The sequence below is a fragment of the Carcharhinus amblyrhynchos genome, chromosome 16 (genome assembly GCF_965287045.1).
Source record: "Carcharhinus amblyrhynchos chromosome 16, sCarAmb.v2.hapA, whole genome shotgun sequence".
NCBI classification, from domain to species: Eukaryota; Metazoa; Chordata; class Chondrichthyes; order Carcharhiniformes; family Carcharhinidae; genus Carcharhinus; species Carcharhinus amblyrhynchos.
Genome location: NC_137339.1, coordinates 7,470,171 through 7,493,345, shown reverse-complemented (window position 1 = coordinate 7,493,345; position 23,175 = coordinate 7,470,171). Strand labels below are relative to the sequence as shown.

The 23,175-nt window shown below is 43.0% G+C and overlaps 1 protein-coding gene across 1 annotated transcript in view; it reads left to right on the top strand.

The window, feature by feature from the left end:
* The first annotated feature begins 3,718 nt into the window (after positions 1–3,718).
* LOC145353809 (casein kinase II subunit alpha) overlaps positions 3,719–23,175 on the top strand; it is a 77,004-nt gene continuing 57,547 nt past the window's right edge. Inside the window, exon 1 of the mRNA XM_080204636.1 lies at positions 3,719–4,103. The gene's annotated coding sequence lies outside the window, so the exon portion shown is untranslated. The remainder of the gene's footprint in view (positions 4,104–23,175) is intronic.

Below are 23,175 nucleotides of genomic sequence, written 5' to 3'. Positions count from 1 at the left end.
ACAAATTGGGGGGAATTTGATAATGCATTTTTTGTTATACAAAACACAAGAAATAAAAGCTGGAGTAGGCCACCAGGCCCTCCAAGGCCTGCCCCGCTATTCAATATGATTATGGCTGATCTATGCTGGCCTCAAGTCCTTTTCTGTGCCATTTCCCCACAGCCCTCGATTCCCCGAGCTATCAAATATTTATCCACCTCCACTTTAAATACTTCTAATGATCCAGCTTCCACCATCCTGTGAGGCAGGGAATTCCAGAGATTCACCACCCGCTGCTGCAAGAAGAAATTTCTACACACCTTTCTGTTGTAGCTACATCCCCTTGTTTGAGACTGTCCCACTAAAAAGAACGGTTTCACAATTTCAGGATCTTGACAATGCGTTTTTATGACACAAAACAATCCCCAAGTCGCCACCTGAGAGAGAATTTAGCGTGGCTAATGCACCTAACCAGCACGTCTTTCAGCGTGTGGGAGGGAACTGGAAATCCACACAGAAAGAAGTCTGACAACACCAGGTTTAAGTCCAAAAATCCACACAGACTCAGGGACAATGTGCAAACTCCACACAGACAGTGCCCCAAGCTGGGAATCAAACCTGGGCACCTGGTGTTAGCTAACCACTGTGCCACCATCATAAAATGCATCCTCAAACAGTTGGGATGATTTGATGATATAAAAAGCAAAGTTTAATAATGTAATACATTAAGAGTGCAATTTTATGGTACAAAAGAGGTTTAATCCTTTACTACCTTGAGAGTGTGTTTTGTTGTATTTAAAGAAAAGGTTTAATATTTGAGAATGCATTTTTTTATTGTCTAAAAAAGAAGAAAGGGTTAATATTTGGAAATGCATTTTTGTTGTATGAAGAGTGGTTTAATAATTTACGAACTTGAGAGTGCATTTTATAGTATAAAAAAGAGGTTTAATATTTGATAATGCATTTCTATTGCATGAAAAAGGCAGAGGTTTAATATTTAAGAGTACATTTTATTGTATAAGAAAGAGAGGGTTAACATTTGAGAATGCATTTTATGTTGGTAGCACAGCGGTTAGCATTGCTGCCTCACAGTGCCAGGAACATGGGTTCAATTCCTGGCTTTGGTCCCTGCCACCCTGTGTCTGCGTGGGTTTCCTCCGGGTGCTCTGGTTTTCTGCCGTAGTCTGAAAGATGTGCTGGTTAGGTACATTGGTAACACTATATTCTCCCTCCGTGTACCCAAACAGGTGCCAGAGTGTGGGGACTTTCACGGTAACTTTTAAAGTTTATTTGTTAGTCACAAGTAGGAGTACATTAACACTGTGATGAAGTTACTGTGGAAATCCCCGAGTCGCCACATTCCGGTGCCTGTTCGGGTACACTGAGGGGAGAATTCAGCACGGCCAATCCACCTGACCAGCGCATTTTTCGGATTGTGGGAGGAAACCGGAGCACCCAGAGGAAACCCACGCAGACACGGGGAAACATGCAAACTCCACACAGACAGTGACCCAAGCTGAGAATCAAACCCATGTCCCTGATGCTGTGAGGCAGCAGTGCCCACCACTGGCAACCTTGCCACCCTAGCAATGCAGTGTTTATGTAAGCCAATTTGTGACTAATAAATAAACTTGATTGTGTAAAGAGGATGAGACGGTTAATATCTATAAAAGAGAGAATTTTAATATTTGAGAAGACATTTTATTTTATGAAAAGGAGGGTTAAAAGGAGAATGCATTTTATTATGTAAAAAACTGGAAGAATGGTTTAATATTTGAGTGTATTTTACTGTATAAAAAGAGGTTTGATGTTTGACAAGGGATTTTTGTTGTACAAAAAGCAGGTTAACACTTGAGAATGCAGGTGCATTCTGCCTACAGTGCAGAAGGAGGCCATTCGTCCCATCAAGTCTGCACTGACCACAATCCCACCCAGGTCCTATGCCCATAACGCTATGCATTTACCCTACAAACCCCCTGACACTAAGGGGCAATTTAGCATGGCTAATCCACCTAACACACACATCTTTGTGGGCTGTGGGAGGAAACAGGAGAACGCGGAGGAAACCCACGCAGACATGGGGAGAACATGCAGGCTCCACACAGACAGTGACCCAAAGCCAGGAATCGAAACCAGGCCCCTTATGCTGTGAGGCATGATGTGGAGATGCCAGCGTTGGACTGAGGTAAACACAGTGAAAAGTCTCACAACACCAGGTTAAAGTCCAGCAGCAGTGCTAACCACTGTGCTACAGTGCTGCCCTTGATATTGTATAAAGGTTAATATTTGGAAGTGCATTTTGCTGTGTAAATAGTGGAAGAGTGGTTTAATATTTGAGAGGATATTTTATTGTTCATCAAGAGGTTTAATGTTTGAGAATGGATTTTTATGTATAAGGGGAAGGCAAACATTTGAGAATATATTTTGTTGCACAGAATGGAAGAGAGAATTAGCATAGTGGTTAGCACTGCTGCTTCATAGCATAAGAACATAAGAAATAGGAGCAGGAGTAGGCCATCTAGCCCTTCGAGCCTGCCCCGCCATTCAACAAGATCATGGCTGATCTGAAGTGGATCAGTTCCACTTTCCCGCTTTCTCCCCATAACCCTTAATTCCCGTCTATCAGAAACCAATCTACCCATGACTTAAATATATTCAGCGAGGTAGCCTCCACCTCTTCAACGGGCAGAGAATTCTAGAGATTCACCACCCTTTGAGTGAAGAAGTTCCTCCTCAACTCAGATCTAAACTGCTCCCCCCCCCTTATTTTGAGGCTGTGCCCTGTAGTTCTGCTTTCCTTTCTAAGCGGGAAGAATCTCTCTACTTCTACCCTATCTATCCCCTTCATTATCTTATATGTCTCTATAAGATCCCCCCTCAGCCTTCTAAACTCCAACGAATACAGGCCCAGTCTATTCAATCTCTCTCATAGGCTAACCCCCTCATCTCCGGTATGAGCCTAGTGAACCTTCTCTGCACTCCCTCCAAGGCCAATATATCCTTCTCGCAAATGCAGCGACCAAAACTGCACACAGTACTCCAGTTGTGGCCTCACCAGTGCCCTGTACAGTTGCAGCAAGACCTCCCTACTTTTATATTCTATCCCCCTCGCTATAAAGTCCAACATTCCATTCGCCTTCTTGAGCACCTGCTGCACCTGCAGACTGGGTTTTTGCGAGTTCAATTCCTGGCTTGGGTCACTGTCTGTGTGGAGTTTGCACATTCTCCTTGTGTCTGTGTGGGTTTCCTTCCACAATCCAAAGATGTGTGGGTTAGGTTGTTAGACCGTGCTTAAAATTGCCCCTTAGTGCCCGAAGATGTGTAGGTTAGAAGAATTAGTAGGGATACGGGGGTTAGGGCCTGGATGGGATTGTGGTTGGTGCAGACTCGATGGGACGAATGGCCTCTTTTTGCACTGTAAGAGGATTAATATTTGAAAATGCATTTTTGTCGTATAAAAATAAGCTTAATATTTGAGAAAGCATTTTTATTGTATTAGAACTGTTTTAATAATGTACTGATTTGAGACTGGCAGGAAGGGAGGGGGAATTGAACAGTGTGCATGAGAAGAAGGGTTTAAAGATTTTGAGGGTAGGTTTTGGCACAAGACTGGAGTGAAGCCACATCAATGAGAGCTGGGTGGTGTAACAGGTTTATGGTTCCGCCTCCCGCCCCAGCTGCGGAGCGGGTGCGTGTTTCGCCCGGACGGATTTGGGCGCGGAGCGGCCGGCGCAGCCTCGTTGTGGCGCGGGGCTGGCGGGGGAAGCGCGGCGCCGCCATATTGTCGGCAGTCCGAGTGTCTCCAGCGCCGAGTCCGGCCGGCCGGCGGCTCGGAACTGCAGGGAGGACAGCAGGTTCATCACACACACACACACCCCCCACACACACGTACACACAAACACATACCTGAAACCAAAAAAGAGAGAGAGAGAGAGAAGGAAACAAACTAACCAACGGGCAAAAAAAAAATTACAAAAAGAAAAGCCCCTCACATTTTTCCCACCTCCCCCCCTCCTCCTCCTCCTCCTCCTCCTCCTTCACCTCCCCACCCTGAAAGCAAACAATTCCTCCCAGAAGAGAGAGAAAGAGAACAAACAAGTCCCCGCTCTGAGGAATCAGGCCAGGTAAGAGGGCTCTCTATAGGGTTGGAGTGTTCTGAGATGCTGGGGGGAGGTGGGGAGGAGGAGGGGGGGGGGCATCTATCACCAGGTGGAGGGGGGAGGGGAAGGGGCTTGTACTGCCCCCCCCCCTCCCCACACACAGGGTGGGGGAAGGGGCATGTTCTGCTCCCCCTCCCCACACACACACACACACAGGGTGGGGGAAGGGGCATGTTCTGCTCCCCCTCCCCACACACACACACACAGGGTGGGGGAAGGGGCATGTTCTGCCCCCCCCCCCCACACACACACACAGGGTGGGGGAAGGGGCATGTTCTCCCCCCCCCCCCCCCCCCCCCCACACACACAGGGTGGGGGAAGGGGCATGTTCTCCCCCCCCCCCCCCACACACACACAGGGTGGGGGAAGGGGCATGTTCTGCCCCCCCCCACACACACACAGGGTGGGGGAAGGGGCATGTTCTGCCCCCCCCCACACACACACACAGGGTGGGGGAAGGGGCATGTTCTGCCCCCACACACACACACAGGGTGGGGGAAGGGGCATGTTCTCCCCCCCCCCACACACACAGGGTGAGGAAAGGGGCATGTTCTCCCCCCCCACACACACACACACACAGGGTGGGGGAAGGGGCATGTTCTTCCCCCCCCACCCCACACACACACGGTGGGGGAAGGGGCATGTTCTGCCTCCATAGGGTAGGGGAGGGGGCATGCACTACCCCCACAGGCTAGGGGAGGAAAGGTGGCATGTACTGCCCCTGCAGGGAGGGGGGATCATGTACTGCTTCCACAGGGTGGAAGAGAGGATTCAATGTAATAACCCCTTTTATTGTGGAGGGAGTATTTGTGATAACCCCTCAATGTACTGGGGAGGGGATGTTTCTGATAACCCCTCATGTACCAGGAAGGTGGTATTTGTGATAACCCCTCAATGTACTGGGGTGTTTGTGAAACCCCTTGTACCAGGGTGGGGTATTTGTTATAACCCCTCATGTATTGGGGAGGAAGTGTTTATGATAACCCCTCTTATACTGGGGAGGGGGTATTTGTGATTACCCCCATGTACCGGGGGGAGGTCTGTTTGTGATAACCCCTCATGTACTGGGGAGGGAGTGTTTGCGTTTATCCCTCGTGTCAGGGAGGGGGTATTTGTGATAATCCCTCACATAGCGGGAAGGGGATGTTTGCGATAACCCCTCACATGCTGGAAAAAGGTGTTTGTAATAACCCCTCACGTACCAGGGAGGGCTGTTTGTGATACCCCCTTCCTGGTACATAAGGGGGTGTTTGCGATAACCTCTCACGTGCCCGACAGGGGGTGTTACCCATAACCCCTCATGTGCCCGACTGGGGGTGTTAGCCATAACCCCTCACGTGCCCGACTGGGGGTGTTAGCCATAACCCCTCACGTGCCCGACTGGGGGTGTTAGCCATAACCCCTCACGTGCCCGACTGGGGGTGTTAGCCATAACCCCTCACGTGCCCGACTGGGGGTGTTAGCGACAACCCCTCACGTGCCCGACTGGGGGTGTTAGCGACAACCCCTCACGTGCCCGACTGGGGGTGTTAGCGACAACCCCTCACGTGCCCGACTGGGGGTGTTAGCGACAACCCCTCACGTGCCCGACTGGGGGTGTTAGCCACAACCCCTCACGTGCCCGACTGGGGGTGTTAGCCACAACCCCTCACGTGCCCGACTGGGGGTGTTAGCCACAACCCCTCACGTGCCCGCCTGGGGGTGTTAGCCACAACCCCTCACGTGCCCGACTGGGGGTGTTAGCGACAACCCCTCACGTGCCCGACTGGGGGTGTTAGCGACAACCCCTCACGTGCCCGCCTGGGGGTGTTAGCGACAACCCCTCACGTGCCCGCCTGGGGGTGTTAGCGACAACCCCTCACGTGCCCGGCTGGGGGTGTTAGCGACAACCCCTCACGTGCCCGCCTGGGGGTGTTAGCGACAACCCCTCACGTGCCCGCCTGGGGGTGTTAGCGACAACCCCTCACGTGCCCGCCTGGGGGTGTTAGCGACAACCCCTCACGTGCCCGCCTGGGGGTGTTAGCGACAACCCCTCACGTGCCCGACTGGGGGTGTTAGCGACAACCCCTCACGTGCCCGACTGGGGGTGTTAGCGACAACCCCTCACGTGCCCGACTGGGGGTGTTAGCGACAACCCCTCACGTGCCCGCCTGGGGGTGTTAGCGACAACCCCTCACGTGCCCGACTGGGGGTGTTAGCGACAACCCCTCACGTGCCCGACTGGGGGTGTTAGCGACAACCCCTCACGTGCCCGCCTGGGGGTGTTAGCGACAACCCCTCACGTGCCCGCCTGGGGGTGTTAGCGACAACCCCTCACGTGCCCGCCTGGGGGTGTTAGCGACAACCCCTCACGTGCCCGCCTGGGGGTGTTAGCGACAACCCCTCACGTGCCCGCCTGGGGGTGTTAGCGACAAGTTATGTACCAAGGAAGATGGTATTTGTGAAGACCTCTCATATATTGGGGAGGGGTTATGAGGGATTATTTGTGACGACAACTCTTACTGGGGAGTCGGTATTTGTGATAATTCCTTTTACTGGGGGGGTGGTGGGAGATATTTGTGATGACTCTTATCTGGGAGGGGATATTTCTGATACTCCTTATGTACCGTGAGGTGCTATTTTCGATATCTCCATATGTACCGTGTGAGGAGCTATTTGTGACATCTCCCCATGTACCAGTGAAGGGAGCACTTGCGAAAACTCCCACTGTACTGGGGAGGTGGATAGCTATGTTAATAGCTCATGAACTGAGTGAGGAGATATTTGTCATATCTTTTCCTTGGAAACATGGGTATTTGTGGATCACCCTTCATGTACCCAGGGTGATTCTTGTGGTCCTATGAGCTACAGGAGCATGAAGATCAAGAAGTGATTGTAATAGCCCTACATCCTGCAGATAAATCCAGGAAGATTATGGTAGTATGTCCACCATAATAGTATTTCTGTTTCCTTGAGGATGAGGTGAGGCAAAGGAACATTTAATTGCAATGGTCTTCCGCTCTCCTGATTGGGGGATTGAGTCTTTTCTTGAGGGTAATGTGCTAAGTGTGGTAGGCTAATCACATATTAGCTTTCAAGGTACCCCCTGTTGTCTGACCCTGCCACCAACACCAGCATCTACAATGCTTCAATATTTCATAATTCTCCTGAGGCTCAAGCTTTTGCCTGATTGGACATTTAGACTGTCATTTATTGAGAAGGAGAAGTGAACTATGGTCTTTCATGTTGATGCAAAGTAGAGGAGAAAAAATTAATTTTGTATTTTGTGATTTGAAGCTGAGATTTAAGGAAAATATACTCAGAAATTGTATGAAAGGTAAAATTCAAAATGCAATAGTCTGTCAAAGATGAATTTTTAAAAATGAATTAGTCTGTGATGTGTAAGTTTGTAATCTGGACAGTCAATGAGCTTTAACCTTTTAAGGGTCTAAGGGATTTTTGGAAGAAATAGTGAGGAATCTTTTAGAAGTAGTGGGAATAGGATGGAATATAAACCCCAGTCACGGAAACCAGGTGCATGATGTATGAATTTGCAGAGGACTGGCACAAATTATTTTTCAATTTTGGAGTTTTCTGTTTTTTTTATTTTCCCTTTACTTGAGTTTCAAGGTGCTCTCTTTAAAGTAAGTATATCATGTTTATAGCTCCTGTGGTATCTGAAGAAATTTCAATGCAGCTCTCTATCTAGCCCAGTTGCCTTTATATCATCCAGGTCAGGCACGTTTGTTCTTTGTGCCTGCAAGTTGCATAGTTCACGTTATTGATAATCTTGATTATTTCACTGCAAAATTTGGATTCAGATTCACAGCAGCAGATTGTGATGTATGGAGGAAAGGGGGAGCTGAACTGCTGGTGTCTTTGTCACAGCTAACACACTAGAAATGATTGACATGGGGAGGGGCTGGACACTATATCTTGCTCACAATACATATTGAAGATTGATAAATTGCTTTCTGTTGTATATTGACTTGAAAGATGAATTTCTCAATTTAAAAGAAACTTTATCTTTATGCACAGATGAATAGAGGCACTGACGAGTAAATATGAGAAATTCTGAAAATGTAAAACGAAAACTCAGTGAAAATATACAGCAGGCGCATCAGCACTTAAAAAGAGAAAATATAAATATCTCTACCCTGAAACATGGGGTGGCACAGTGATTGGCACTGCTGCTTCACAGTGCCAGGGACCCTGGTTCAATTCCTGGTTTGAGTCACTGTCTGTGTGGAGTTTGCACGTTGTCCATGTGTCTGCATGGGTTTCCTCCGGATGCTTCCGTTTGCCCTCATTCTGAAAGCCGCGCTAATTAGTTGCATTGATCCAAACAGGACAGTGGCGACGAGGGGAATTTCACTATAACTTCATTGCAGTGTTAATATCAGTTTTACTTGCAACTAATAAATCAACTTTAGAACTGTTCTTTAAATTCTATTGGACTTTGTATTTCTGGCATTTTCTATTTAATCCTCTGGTAAGTTTGAGCCTTCCCTGAACCGAATTTTGGGCTGGCAGTTAACCCCCAACCTTTGGACAAATTGGTCAGTTGAAGTGACGTAGAGGGCTCATGAGAGTAATCAGTTGGTGTTGTTTTTATGAACTTTGAAAGGTCTTTGATAATGTACCAAGTACAAACTTGTAAGCAGATTTGAAGTACATGAAATTAAAGAGCGAGGTATGAATTTGGGACAAAAAGCAAACTTGACCTGCCATTAGATATTTCAAAGTGCTTTACAGTGATTGAAGTAATTTTTGAATTGTCAGTATTTTAAGTAAGGAATGCAGCAGCCAATTTGCACAAGCAACCTCCCACAAACAGCAATATGATAATAACCAGACAATTGGTTTTGTGATGTCGATTGAAGGGTAAATATTGGACAGGATTCCGGCAATAACCCCCGATCTTCTCCAAAATGAGATCCTTTATGTCCGCCTGCAAGGGCAGTTGGCGCCTTAGTTTAACTTCTCAACTGAATGATGGCACTCTGACTGTGCAGGAACCCCTCAGTACTGCCTGGAATGTATGCCTTGGCTTTTTGTATTGAACCCTGGAGTGGGACTTGAATCTGGACCCTTCTGACTCATGGAAGTGTGACCAACTGAACCACAGCTGACTTATGGTGAGTGGTTAATTTTCAGACTGAAGAGAAGCATGCACCGATATCCCAGCATTGGAAATCTATAGGCTCTCTGCATTAATAACTTTGCTTTGATTATAGGGCATAATTTCAAAGTTTGCAGATGACATGAAGCTCTGAAATGTGATAAGCAGTGAGCAAGGAAGGGCATACTTAAGTGGAACAGCAAAAGTTCACCATGTTGGGACAAGAGGGTTGACTTATGATGCAAGGTTGAGTAAATTGGGTTACACTTCTGGAGTTTAGAAGAATGAGAGGTGATCCCATTGAAAATACAAAATTCTGAAGGGGCTTGACAGGGTAGATGCTGAGAGGATGCTTTTCCTGACTGGGGAATCTAAATATGGACCACAGTCTCAGATAAAGGGATGATCATTTAAGACTGAGATGAGGAGGAATCGTTGGAATTCTCTATTCTAAAGGCTTGTGAGTGCTCCATGTTGAATTATGTTTATGGCTGAGATAAACAGATTTTTGGGGTCTGGGGGAATCGGGATGTGGAGAGTGGGAGTGAAAAGTGCAGAAGCTCAGCCGTGATGGTATTTAATAGCAGAACAGGCTCTTTTCCTATATCTTAGGATCTTATGATAGTGACAAATTTCAAAAGAGCCTAGCTAGACTGAAATTGATAAATATGTGACAAATGAAATTTAAGGTGTGATAGTGGGGAAATTTTGATACGAAAATGGAGAAATGGAAATAGCCCTCGTTATTTACAACGTTTAAAAGGATTCTGGGCTTTGTTAAGAGCCATAGCGTACAAAAGCGGGGAAGGCATGTTAAACTTTTACAGAACACCAGTTAATCCTCAGTTGGATTGTTGTGATCAATTCTGGGCATTTTATGAAGGATGCCTGTGGCTTAGTGATGATGTGGAGGAGAATTATGAGAATTTTACCAAGTTGAATGAAGCTACTAGAGAAACCGGTACTCCTGGGAACAGAACAAGTTGACAGGGATGTGATAGAGATATTCAAAATCATAGAGTAAATAAGGGGCAGCAGTTTCCAGAGGGGTTGGTAACCTGAGTACACATTGTCACCATACTTTGCAAAAGAATTGGAAGCAGTACGAGGATTTTAATACAATATATGATCTGGAAGAAAAACTGCGGCAGGCGACGGTGCAGAGGGACCTCGGGGTCCTTGTGCATGAGTCGCAAAAACCCAGCTTGCAGGTGCAGCAGGTGGTCAGGAAGGCAAATGGGATGCTGGCCTTCATAGCAAGGGGGATTGAATATAAAAGTAGGGAGGTCTTGCTGCGGCTGTGTAGGGCATTGGTGAGGCCGCAGCTGGAGTACTGTGTGCAGTTTTGGGCGCCGTACTTATGCAAGGATATTTTGGCCTTGGAGGGAGTGCAGAGGAGGTTTACTAGGCTGATACCGGAGTTGAGGGGGTTGAGCTGTGAGGAGAGGCTGAATAAACTAGGCTTGTACTTGTTAGAGTTTAGAAGAATGAGGGGAGATCTCATTGAGACATATAAGATGATGAATGGGATGGATAGGATAGAGGTGGAGAGACTCTTCCCGCTCAGAAAGGACAGTAGGACTAGGGGGCACAGCCTCAAGATAAAGGGGGGACAGTTTAGAACGGAGTTGAGGAAGAACTTCTTCACTCAAAGGGCGGTGAATCTCTGGAATTCTCTGCCCGTTGAAGTGGTGGAGGCTACCTCGCTAAATATTTTTAAGACGCGGGTTGATGGGTTTTTGATAAGCGAGGGGATTAAGGGTTATGAGGAGAGGGCGGGAATGTGGAACTGAGCCACGACAGATCAGCCATGATCTTATTGAGTGGCGGGGCAGGCTCGAGGGGCCAGATGGCCTACTCCTGCTCCTATTTCTTATGTTCTTATGGAATGCCTGGAAGCATATTCAATCGTAACTTTCAAAAGCGAATTGGATGTACTTGGAAAGTAAAAATTTGTAGTGCTATAGGGAAAGAGAAAGGAGATTCTGACTAATTTGGCTACTCTTTAAAAAAGATTATATTTTCAAAGGTGCTGCACTTTGGCTGAATGGCAGTATCTTGTACCATATTCTCTGCATTTGTTAGCTTTCTTTAAACATTTTAGTTCCAATTTGGGGGCTTAAACTCCAGAGAACTTGTAATTTTTCCTTAAGTTTGAGAAGCCAAATCTTAACAGTGGCCTGCTATCAGTGGACTTGTGGCAAATGTGCGATTCAATCTGGGTTTGGTAGCCAGAAAAACTATTGCTAATGTACAGAAATGTTTGTCAGTGCTACTTTCAGTAGGTGGCTTCACAACGTTGACCTCTCTTAACGCCACGTCTCTTAAATTATGTTTTTAAAATGTGTTGCAATGATAACCTGCAGACGAGCAGTAGATATTTGAAAGCACCCTTTGTAGTGTGGTGTTGTATTTTAACAAGCTGGAGAAGATGAAATCCCAAAGATTGGTATGCAAAAAGGACAATATAAGTCAGAATTGACTTGATTTATTGATTAGATTTCCAGTGTGCTTGGGAACATGGGATAATATTTTGGAATTTCATTTGAGTGGTGCAAGATGTAGGATTTTATCATGCACACTGCAGTGAGGCTGAAGAATGTAGCTTTTGAATAATAGTTTTTTTGGAAGGGGATACCTTCATTGGAAATTAAATGTTATAGTGTTGAAAACATTAATATTTAGACTGATTTATTCAATTTTCTGGGAAAATTTTAAGATGTTGCAATTTTGATTTTAAAGCAGCAATTGGGCCTTTAGTTATATTGTGGGGTGTTTATGTGGGTTACAGATTTAACCATAAATCACATTTTAAGTATAATTTAAGATTTTTGTTTTAGGGTGGTATTTAGTAATTTCAGTGGGAATTTTGGATGACACCCTGAATTGAATTGTTGCAATTTTTGTGACTACATATGTAATCTATGGATTAACTAATGTGCAAGTGAATTGAGTCATTCAGTGGTCAGAAATGTGGCAGATTTCTACCTTTATTCATTTACATGTAACTGCTCCGTATTTGAATTATCAGCCAGTAATCTTGCATGATTAATAATGCTAATGATTCAATGTTAATGTAATATGTGTGATTCATCTTGGAAATAAGACACAATCTATGAGCACAAGTAAATTGAAAATTGATTATCAGTATTTCCACAAACTCATCAGTGCAATAACACAACTAAACAAATATTGTGCACCCTTGCATTTGATTTCTGTTTTATGCAGATGTGTGTTCATCTTTCCATCAGACCTTTTAAAAGTGGCTCCGGCTTTCAAGGCTGCAGAGTCTAATTGCTGTAAATTCTTAATACGGTTTAATGTCACTATTTTTTGGGAAGGAAGTTGCACATAACAGTAACTTGCAAATTTCAGCTCCCAGACAGTAGAAACCAGCATGAAATGGGGCTAATAATGTTCATAATTTAATTGTTTTATTTGTTGTGAAATTTAATCTAATATTATAAGCAATGTAAATAATATAGTTCAGGCTGTTAAAGTAAAAGAACCAGGAAAAATTAATTTGCACTTCAAATTAAAAATGTGCTGTATTTATTCAAATGCAGTGAGCTATGACTTCTTGAAGATGACCACACATAATAGGTACAAGACTCCTTTTACAGATAGATGATGTGGCTCAGTTAATAAATACTGCCTTGGTTCATGATTGAAAGCTGGTTGTGGCTGAAGTTTCAGACAATCACTGCTGGCTAGAACATAATAATTTGATGTAAATCTTTTAAGAGCGGAGTGGAAAGGTAAATGATTTTTCTTCCCTATCCCAAGCCCAAGGGCCTCTGGTCAACAAAAACCAGGGAGTATACCTAGTAGTTTTGAAGTTTCTGCTCCTCTGCCACTAATGTTAAGTGAACTTGGGAGCTCAAACTTCCTTGAGTTCTAGGCAGAAATCTTCAGTGTACAGTTGCATTCCAGTTAGACTTGAGATCCATTCAGTTGCAGGACAGACCATTAGATGTCATTGGAAGAACCTATAGCACTACTTGCATTATGATAGTGATTACAGTTCAAAAGTACTTTATTGGTTGTTTGGTGTTTTTTGGGACATCCAGAGATCAATAAAAGCCCTATCTAATTCCTAGTTCTTCCACAATTTTAGATATGAGTGTATTTCACAGCCAATTGATTACTTTTGAAATGTAGTAACCTGCTATATTGGTATGGTAGTATAGTATTTATGTTACTGGAATAGTAATCTAGAGGCACGGATGATCAGGGGAGACAAGTTCAAATCTGACCATAACAGCTGGGGTATTTGAATTCAATTAATGAATTAAATCTGGAATTAAAAGCTGGTCTGAGTACATATGGCCATAAAACTGCCAGATTGCCGTAAAAACCTATCTGATTGCCCTGAGGGAAGGAAATATGCCATTATTTTGTTTGGCTAATATGTGACTGCAAGTAGTGTGGTTGATTTTTTTTTTAATCTGCCTCTGAAATGATCTAACAAGCTAATTAAGGGTCTTTAGAGTTGGGGATACTAATTAATGCCCTTGTTCACAATACCCACATTCCTAATATAATTTTGCTAAAAGGAATGTGAAGTGCTTTAGTCTGATTGTACAGTGTAGTGTCCCATACACACCTCACAACAAAAATGATCAACTTGCTGTGTTTTTTTTTGTGGTTTGCGTTGAGAAACAAATGTTATCCAGTACACTGAGAGAAATTTCCTGCTCTTCAAATTGTCTCATTTTTGTTCAATGTCTCATCCTTAAACATAGCACCTCTGACAATGTAGCACTCCTTTGTGGTTTATGTACTTGAGTTCTGGAGTAATCTTGAATTTTCTGGGCTTAGAGATGAGAGTGACATTTGTTAGCATAATTACTAAATTTAAATTTAAATATTTACAAAGCAAGCTAAAGCTCCTTAATAATGAATCTCAGAATACCAATTTTTTTCCTCCCTTTCCTTCAGATACATATAGTATCTTGGAATTTCGGAAAGTAAGTCTGAATAGATTTGGTTGTTTCAGCTTCTAAAATCTGCTGGTAGCGTTGGTGAATGGACTGTAAATTATATAGAAGAATAGAATTCCTACAGTTCAGAAGGAGGATATTCGGTCCATTGAGCTTGCATCCCACCCTGGCCCTATTCCCGTAACCCACATATTTACACTGCTAATCCTCATGACACTAAGTGTCGAGTTAACGTGGCCAATCTACCTAACCTTCACATTTTTGTGGGAGGAAACTGGAGCATCCGGAGGAAATCCACATAATCACGGGGAGAATGTGCAAAGTCCACATCGTCACCCAAGGCCGGAATTGAACCCAGTCCCTGGCGCTGTGAGGCAGCAGTGCTGGCCACTGTCCCACCCTTATGATAGTGCTAGCCTTAGTCTGAGTCACATGATCATTGGTGCAAACCCCACTTCAGGAACTTGAATGCATAATGCAGCCTGGCAATTCATTGCAGTGTCAGAGATGTTGTCATTCAGATGAGATGTTAAACCTGTCTATTTTCTCAGGTGGATATAAAAAAAATTCCGTAACCTTATTGGAAGAAGGTGAGAAATCCCCTGGTGTTGTGGCTGGTATTGATTTGTCCTTCTCCAGCATTGTTTAAATGACATGATTGGTCGTGGAATCTATTGCTGTTTGTAGGAACTTTCTGTATGCAATTCTATATGCAGTTGTGTTTTCCCTGCATTACAACAGTGACTATTTCAAAATTAATTTATTGATTGTAAAATGCTCTGGGGTGTTTTGAGATTGCGAAAGCTGCTATCGAAATGCAAGTCTTTAAAATTAGGTAAAAAAAATAGTTGTGACTCTCATTGTGGCTGCTGATCTGCTGCAGTTGCTACAGGTTCCTCAAGCAAAACCAGGTCTGTGTTCACTAAATTTATGTTGCCCCTCAAATTGGTGTAAATACGACATTGTTGTTTTAACCTCAAGTATGTTTACTTTGTAGTTTAACTTTTTCAGGATTTCACATTTATTGGGAAGTTGTTCAGAGAGTTGGAACTTTGTGAACAATCAATCCTTGAGAAGTAGAGAAGTAATTAAGATTGCCAACTTGATGTTGTACCATTCTGTAAAGATGGATTTGTATCAGAGAGTGGCTAGTTTTTGCCTTCTCTTTCCATCTCCCACCTTTAAAGTGAGGACATTCTTTATCCTGATGAGTAGGTGAGCAAGGTCTGCACTGGTGGTTTTGAACAAACTGATGGTCTGGTTGCAGGTTCTTTTAGCATGGTTGATTTGAGACCAGCTTCCACTCGATCTCCCTGGGTGTCAAGGTCTTGAACTTGGGGATTTGAGAGGGAGAGCACATCAGAGCACAGTTATGTTGGTATTTAAGTTTGAATCTCGTTTTGTAGCAAGTTGAATTTTTAAAAGTTTGCCAGAGTTTTGGGTTTTTGGATCAGCTTTCTCTGCACTTCAAGATAAAAATCAAAGTTTCTCCTTCTGTACTTGTCCACCTGTTGATTTTTTTCACACATTCAATGGAAAAACTGGTGGCTGGGCATTCCGAAAAACCCAGGTGGTGGAATATGCTAGCATAGTGCATGGCTCAGTTTTATCACGGTGCTTAATTTCTCTCTCCGCACCATTAAGCAATCATTGTAGTTTTTATAACTGTCCTACTGTTACTGAGATTATACTTGACTAAACCATAATTTTGACTATGAGTTCCATTTACCGGCAGGTTATTAAGTAAAAATTGAAATGTGCTGGAATATGCAGCACGTTTTAGCATCTGGAAGAATTAGACGAACATATTGGTAGCAGGGTTCCTTCTTCAGGACTGGAACATTAAATTATTTTGTTTTTGGATGCTGACAGGTGCACTGTTTTTCCATAATTTATTACTTTATTTCAGATGTTCTGTATTTGAAGTATTTTCATTTTTTAATGTGCTGACTTTCTTTAATCCATGTTCTCTTTCTTCTGCTTATGCTTTGGCACTTGCCAGATGTTTTAGGTACAGACATCATGGAATTGGAGAATAATATTTTCAAGATGACTCCTAATGAATAAACAGCCAGTGTTAATTTAAGATGCTTTGTGGCATCAAGATTAGGTGGAAAGGTTACTTAAATAAAAAAGCTGCTATCTTGACATTTACAGTGGCTGGCCGTTCCCTGCATGATGCCATGCCGTTGTGGCGAACAGCATTACTTGAGACCAGCCGTAGGCTTTTATTTCTGTCTTTTAGCAGTTGATTTTAGTATTTCAGCTTGGGTTTCAATTTCAAGGCATGTAATTAAAAGTGCTATTGTTAAAATCTTTATACACATATTAACTTCAGTGGTACTCAGCAGCAGCTTGTGAAAATTTGTTAAACTTTATCTGCAAAATATGGTTGTCTTGTGTTTAACAGTGTTGCACAATTTCTATTTTTATATTACATCAAATGATCTGGCTTGAGTTCAGAGACTTGTGAATCCAGAACAGATTGGGAGATAAATTATGTAATTTTTATGTTGAAACTGATCAAGTGCACCATAATGTAACAATTATAAAAGCTCCAGGTTACATGGCTATATTAATAACCAAAATCTTAATTTGCATGGAATTGTATAAGATGCTTTAACTATTTATCAAAGCTGCATGGCGGAAGCATGCCAGAGGACACCACTGTATGAAAACATGTAGAACAAGAGAAAAATATGCTGATAAAATAAATCTAAAATAAAGTCTGAAGGCTGGCAATACTCAGCATTTGTGGAATTGTTTGAGGATGGAGATCTTTCATCAGAACTGGAAAAGTTTTAAAATGAAACAGATTTAAGCAGGTTGAAAGGAGGAGGGGTAGGTGGGGAGGGAGGGGGGGAGGCGGCATAAAGGAAGATTTTGATCGGGTGGAAGGCACGAGATTAAATGACAAATGGGTTCATGGAACATTGCAAAAGACAATTATGATGGGCTGAGTAAAGAAATTAAAAGATGCTGACGCGGTGTGAGGTACAGAATTCTGAATAGCCACTGCTGTCAGGAAGTAAAAATAAACTCAAAGTGAGGAAAGGGAAAGGAAATAAAATGGGGGCAGAGGTAATGATTGGTGATTGTTGAACTTCGTGTTGAGGTCAGAAAGCTGTTAAGTGCCTAACGGAAAGTTGAGCTATTGTTCCTTGAGCTTCATTGGAACCTTGCAGGAGGCTGAAGACAGAGGTCAACATGAGAGCAAGATGAGAATTTAACTGACAGTTTAACAGGTGACAGGAAGCTCAGTAATGCTTACGGACTGAGCAGCAGTATTCTGCAAAGTGGTCACCCAATCTTGTGTCTGTTCTTTGCTGTGTAAAGCAGTCAGTATGCATTCTGATTAGCAAGGATGTTGTACTAAATTGAAAGAAGTGCAAGTATGAATGCTGTTTCATCTGCAAGGAATGTTTGAAACCTTGGACGGTGAGAAAGGAGGAGGTAAAAGGCTGAGTGTTACATCTCTTGCCTGAAAAGGTGCCATGGGAAGAAGAGGATTGCTGGCGCGATTGAAGAGTGGACCAGGGTGTCGTGGAGAGTGTAGTTGCTTCAGAAGGCTGAAAGGGAAGGGAACATGTGTTTAATGATGGCATTGTTGTAGAGTTAGTGGAGGGTGATCCATTCAATATGGAGGCTGATGAAAGGTGAATGTGAAGACAAACACACCCTGTTGTGGTTGTGCAAGGGAGGGGAAAAGTGAGAGCAGAAGTGGGTAGTGAACTTTACAAGGAGAATTGTTCACATAATGCAACTCAAGTTGCACCACCCATGATTGCCAAATAACAAATCAGCTATTTCTCAACTTGCATCTTGATTTAACGCATTTTAAACCTTGAGAAATTTGGACTGGTTTGAACGTTTTGGATGTTGTGGCTAGCTTGGGTGATGCATATTTTGGAGGTTGGCAAATTGGTAGTTTGGGCATTGCAATATGAAGATGTATTCTAGGTGTTAACGTTTGAAATTGTACATGACACTTTTATTACTATCCTCATGACATTTTTGTTCCTACCAATAGATTAGTGGAAGCACAAACCACTTTAGAAAATAGAATATACATAATTCTAAATCACACGAATGCCAGTTGTGATTGCATCCTAACTATAGTCTACCTGATCATGAATATTCTAGCATTGAATCGCACTGATAAAAAGAATTAGCTGCAGAATATGTCCACTAATATTGGATAAGAAACTCGATTATAGGGCACACTGTAAGCAAGCATCTTTGTGCTGCTAACCTCAGTTCAGAGTATTGGTTGAGTGACACCAAACCTGCCATGAAATTTCAGATGGATTTATGCAGCAGTATAAATTATTGTCATTGTTTGAAATTTGGCCGCCTTGCGCTCATCCTGTAGAGTGCAAGCCAAAGAGCCTCAGCAACATGCCTCTCTTTTTCAGCAGTATGCAAGCTCAAATTAATGTTCCCACTCATTTGCAATAATAAGGTGCTGAGACTTCAGGATTTATCCACCATCAAGACAATGACCCTGAGAGCAGTCACTCCCAAACTTCCAGGCCTACAAAATTGAAACTAAACAGCCAAATGCTTGCAGGCATAAAACGGGGCTGAGCTGCCTGGTGTTCAGAGTTCATGGGTTGGAGGTGGTAGGTGGACTGTGGGCTGTAGTTTGGGTACCCCTTTCGTACAAGATCCTTTTAATATGGGTGTGCTTCCAGTTTGTTGTACCGCGTTCTTAATTGCAAGTTTTTTGCGTTTGGCATTTTTCCTTTCTACTTTCATGTTCTTCAAGAGAGATTAAACAGTTTTGCTTTTGTCAGAAATGTATTATTTTACATTGTTCGAATGTAAAAATTGAGATTGAAAAGCTTTGACGATCATAATTTGTATTTAAGCATTTTATTTTATAAATTGTTGGGGGGGGGGGCGCTGAATGATGTATAAATATGCGGTATAGATACAAGCAACTGCTTGTGTTGGTCAGCGTCTCTGTTCAAGATGCTATTGATGTTTTGATTTGAAACCTTGGGCATTTTTATATAACTGGGACTCTTTCTGGAAGAGTGCTGCTTAAATTGTAACCCATGACTTCCAAACATGATCTTTATGCTATGTTTCTACACTGTTGTGAAAGGCTTTCATCTTTGTATTTCCTCTTGCTGAGTTTGGGCATTAACAAAAAGTTGGATCCTGGACTTTTGAAGGCACAGAGTTTGCCTTCATTATGTTATAATGTGCCGTTGACTGCTGGAGTTTTCTGTGCCTGTCAGCAATGCATTTTCAATATAAAACTGCTTTATAGGAACCATTGAAATAGTCACATTGGGCTAATACAACAACAGTTGATGCAGTGTGGATGTTTGCCCTTTGGCACTAGCATATATATTTACTGGGACACAATCATTACCAGTCTTTTGTTCACTTTTACTTTTTCAGCTCAACATTGAGCTGCCAAAGGATTGTACTCTTGGGTCAACTGTTGGAAATGTCTCTCCTAAAACCTAACCTCTCCTCTCTTGACGAATTCTGCTTTCACCAATTTCCATTACACCATTGGTCAGGAATGGGAATTGATGTCTGAGGCTGGCTCCAAACTTTGGTGTAATTGCTTATGCTATGGAAGTGACCATTTTAAGTCTGACTCATTTAGTGAGTAGTTTGGGCACATTATCTTAAATCCCTCTCCCCATGATCCCAATTCCCTTTCTTTCCCCAAATGTCACTTGGCATTTTCGAGAAACTGTTTATAGAACAAGCTGAAATAACAAAATGGTGCCTCTTCTCCACCTCTCCCTCCCATGGCTAATCCAAGCTTTCACACTCTACCAGTTTTCCTAGAGTGGGACATGGCCACTTGACATGTGACCACAGCAGTCATATGGGGAACTGCCTAGCTTTTGCAGCCCAATCAGACTGGGAAATTGGAACAGTGGCCACAAACCAAATGTTGAGTAAGGTTGAAGTGACTTTCAAATGCATAGGGTGCACTTATGGAGGGACTGTCCTTCCACGATACAGCACACATGAAAATCATCTCAAAACATAATGTCAATGTGATGATTGATAATAGTTCCGTGACTTGAAGAATGAGATTTGAAATTTACAGTTTGTTTCAACAATATATAAAAGTAGGGAGGTCTTGCTGCGGCTTTATAGGGCATTGGTGAGGCTGCAGCTGGAGTAGTGTGTGCAGTTTTGGCCGCCATACTTACGCAAGGATATTTTGGCCTTGGAGGGAGTGCAGAGGAGGTTTACTAGGCTGATGCTGGAGTTGAAGGGGTTGAGCTATGAGGAGAGGCTGAATAAACTAGGCTTGTACTCGTTAGAGTTTAGAAGAATGAGGGGAGATCTCATTGAGACGTATAAGATGATGAATGGGATGGATAGGATAGAGGTGGAGAGACTCTTCCCGCTCAGAAAGGACAGTAGGACTAGGGGGCACAGCCTCAAGATAAAGGGGGGGGGGTGCGGTTTAGAACGGAGTTGAGGAAGAACTTCTTCACTCAAAGGGTGGTGAATCTCTGGAATTCTCTGCCCGTTGAAGTGGTGGAGGCTACCTCGCTAAATATTTTTAAGACGCGGGTTGATGGGTTTTTGATAAGAGAGGGGATTAAGGGTTATGGGGAGAGGGCGGGAATGTGGGACTGAGCCACGACAGATCAGCCATGATCTTATTGAGTGGCGGGGCAGGCTCGAAGGGCTAGATGGCCTACTCCTGCTCCTATTTCTTATGTTCTTATATGTTCTTATGTTCTTATGACTGTTATAGAACTTCCTTTTGCTTTCTAAACTGAAGTGTGGAGTACAAAATCAAGTTACCACTAAACCTGCTTATGTCATTGGTGAGACTGCAGCTGGAATACTGTGTTCGGTTCTAGACACCATAATTTAGGCTAAGATTCTCAAAAGGGAGCAGAGGAGATTTACTGGAATGATACAAGGGATAAGGACAATGTGAAGATTTTGGAGATTGCTCTCGTTACAGCAGAGAAGATTAAGGGTGTGTTTCATAGAGGTGCTGAAAATGCTGAGGGGCTTTGATTGAGTAAATGGGGAGAAACGCTTTCCATTGGCGAGGAAGTCAACACGCACGTTTAAGATAATTGGCAAACTAAGTTGACAGACACATTCAAAATCATGAGGCATCTGGACAGAGTGTCAGGCATCTGCCTGAGTGTGTGGTGGAGGTGGATCCAATTGAGTGCTAAGTGATTGTGTGAAAAATATTCTTGAATATTTTTCAAATGTTGCCCCCAAAATGTTTGATTAATATCAGATTCTTTCAGTGTATGGTAGTAACATATTTGAATTTATTCTGCCAGTCTCGTACCTAATTTGGTTGCATCATATCTTAATATTATTCACTGATACTTTGTATGAATGCTCTTTTACTGTAGCTCCACCGTTGAAATATGTGAAAATACTGCATATTGTTAAGTCAATCCTTCACAAGAGCACCACTGTTGGATGTTCTGAAGGTTCATTTTATTACTGTACTCTCGTGCAGTACTGATGCAGAGAACAGAAAATTTCAGTTTAATCTGAGTTCTCTACTGATTTACACAGGGTGAGATGTTTCTGGTTGCTCTGAAATTCTTAGGCTCGGGGAAGAAATAAGTGATCCCTGATTCTGTTCTGTCTGCTGATCTCTTCTTTGCTCCCTGTTGGAAAACCCTTCTCTGTTTCATGACTTCCAACTATCCAGCACCTAGGTTAACATGTCAAACCATGCATCACTTCCAGGGGCAAGAACTTTGGAAGCAAAAATGAGTAGTGCCACTTGTTGCCATCCTCAGTCCCTGAAGAAGCCTCCTTCATGTTTATTGTAGGATTGAGATGAGAAATTTCGGCACTATTGTTGTGAACCTTGAGAATTCTCTACCCAAAGAGCTGTGAATACTCTGCCGTTGAGTATGTTAAAGAATTAAATCGGTGTTTAAATACCAAGAGAGTTAATGGATGTAAGAGTCGTGTAGGAATATGTATAAAAGCAAATTACAGCAGATGCTGGAATTTAAAGTCAAAAGGAAAAATGTTGGAAAATCTCAGCAGGTCTGGCAGTGTCTGTAAGGAGAGAAAAGAGCTGATATTTTGAGTCCAGGTGATGCTTTGTCAAAGCTAGAAATATATAGTTGAATTTGAAGGTCAGCCATGCTCAAATTGATGGTGGAGGAAACTGAAAGAGCTGAGTGGCCGCTTTCCCGATTATGTTAATCATAAAATAGTACAGCATAAAAGGAGGCCATTCAACCCATTGAGTCTGCACCACAAACCAGTGGTGTAGAACAAACCAGTTAGTCTCACCCCCAACTCTTTCCCCATGTCCTTACAATTTTTTCTTCCAAGTATTTATCCAATTCCCTTTTGAATGCTATTCTTGAATCAATCCACCAAAGGCCAATTATTTTGTATAAAAGTTTTCTGGAGTCTATATGGCATTGACAACATTTTCTGTTCCATTGACTCTGATTTGCTGCCAGTTTCCTAACTATTCTGCCTACCATTATTGTCAATCCATCCACCATTACTATGCTGAGTTTTAGAATTTTGCTAAACTACTTCATTTGCCTTCAGAAGCACTTTAAAACTTATCCCTTCAGTGCCTTCCTTGCTGTTCATGCATTGGGTTACCTTACATTCTCGACCCCCCTGTCTGTAATGTTTTCACCTGAGTGGTTCTATTTTTGTGTACAGTGAGAGGGAAGTGACGTATAATGTAGGCCACTTTCTGTACAAAGTTAATCTTTATTTGAAAGTTGCAGTCTTCTTGCACTCGGTGGCCCAGTTTTGTACGTTGACTGTGCAATGCAGTGTTTTGCGCCGATAATTAGGTAGCTCCTCATGATGATAACTCTCAAAGAACGGAGGGATAGAGTAAGTTGGAAGGTCTGTGATATTCTAATATTGGCAAGTCTATTCCATTTGTGGATATGGTTGTAGTGTCTAATTGTAAATCAGTAGACAATTTTTCTTTGAGCCTTATATTTTAATTGCTGAAATAATCCTAGCTCAAGTT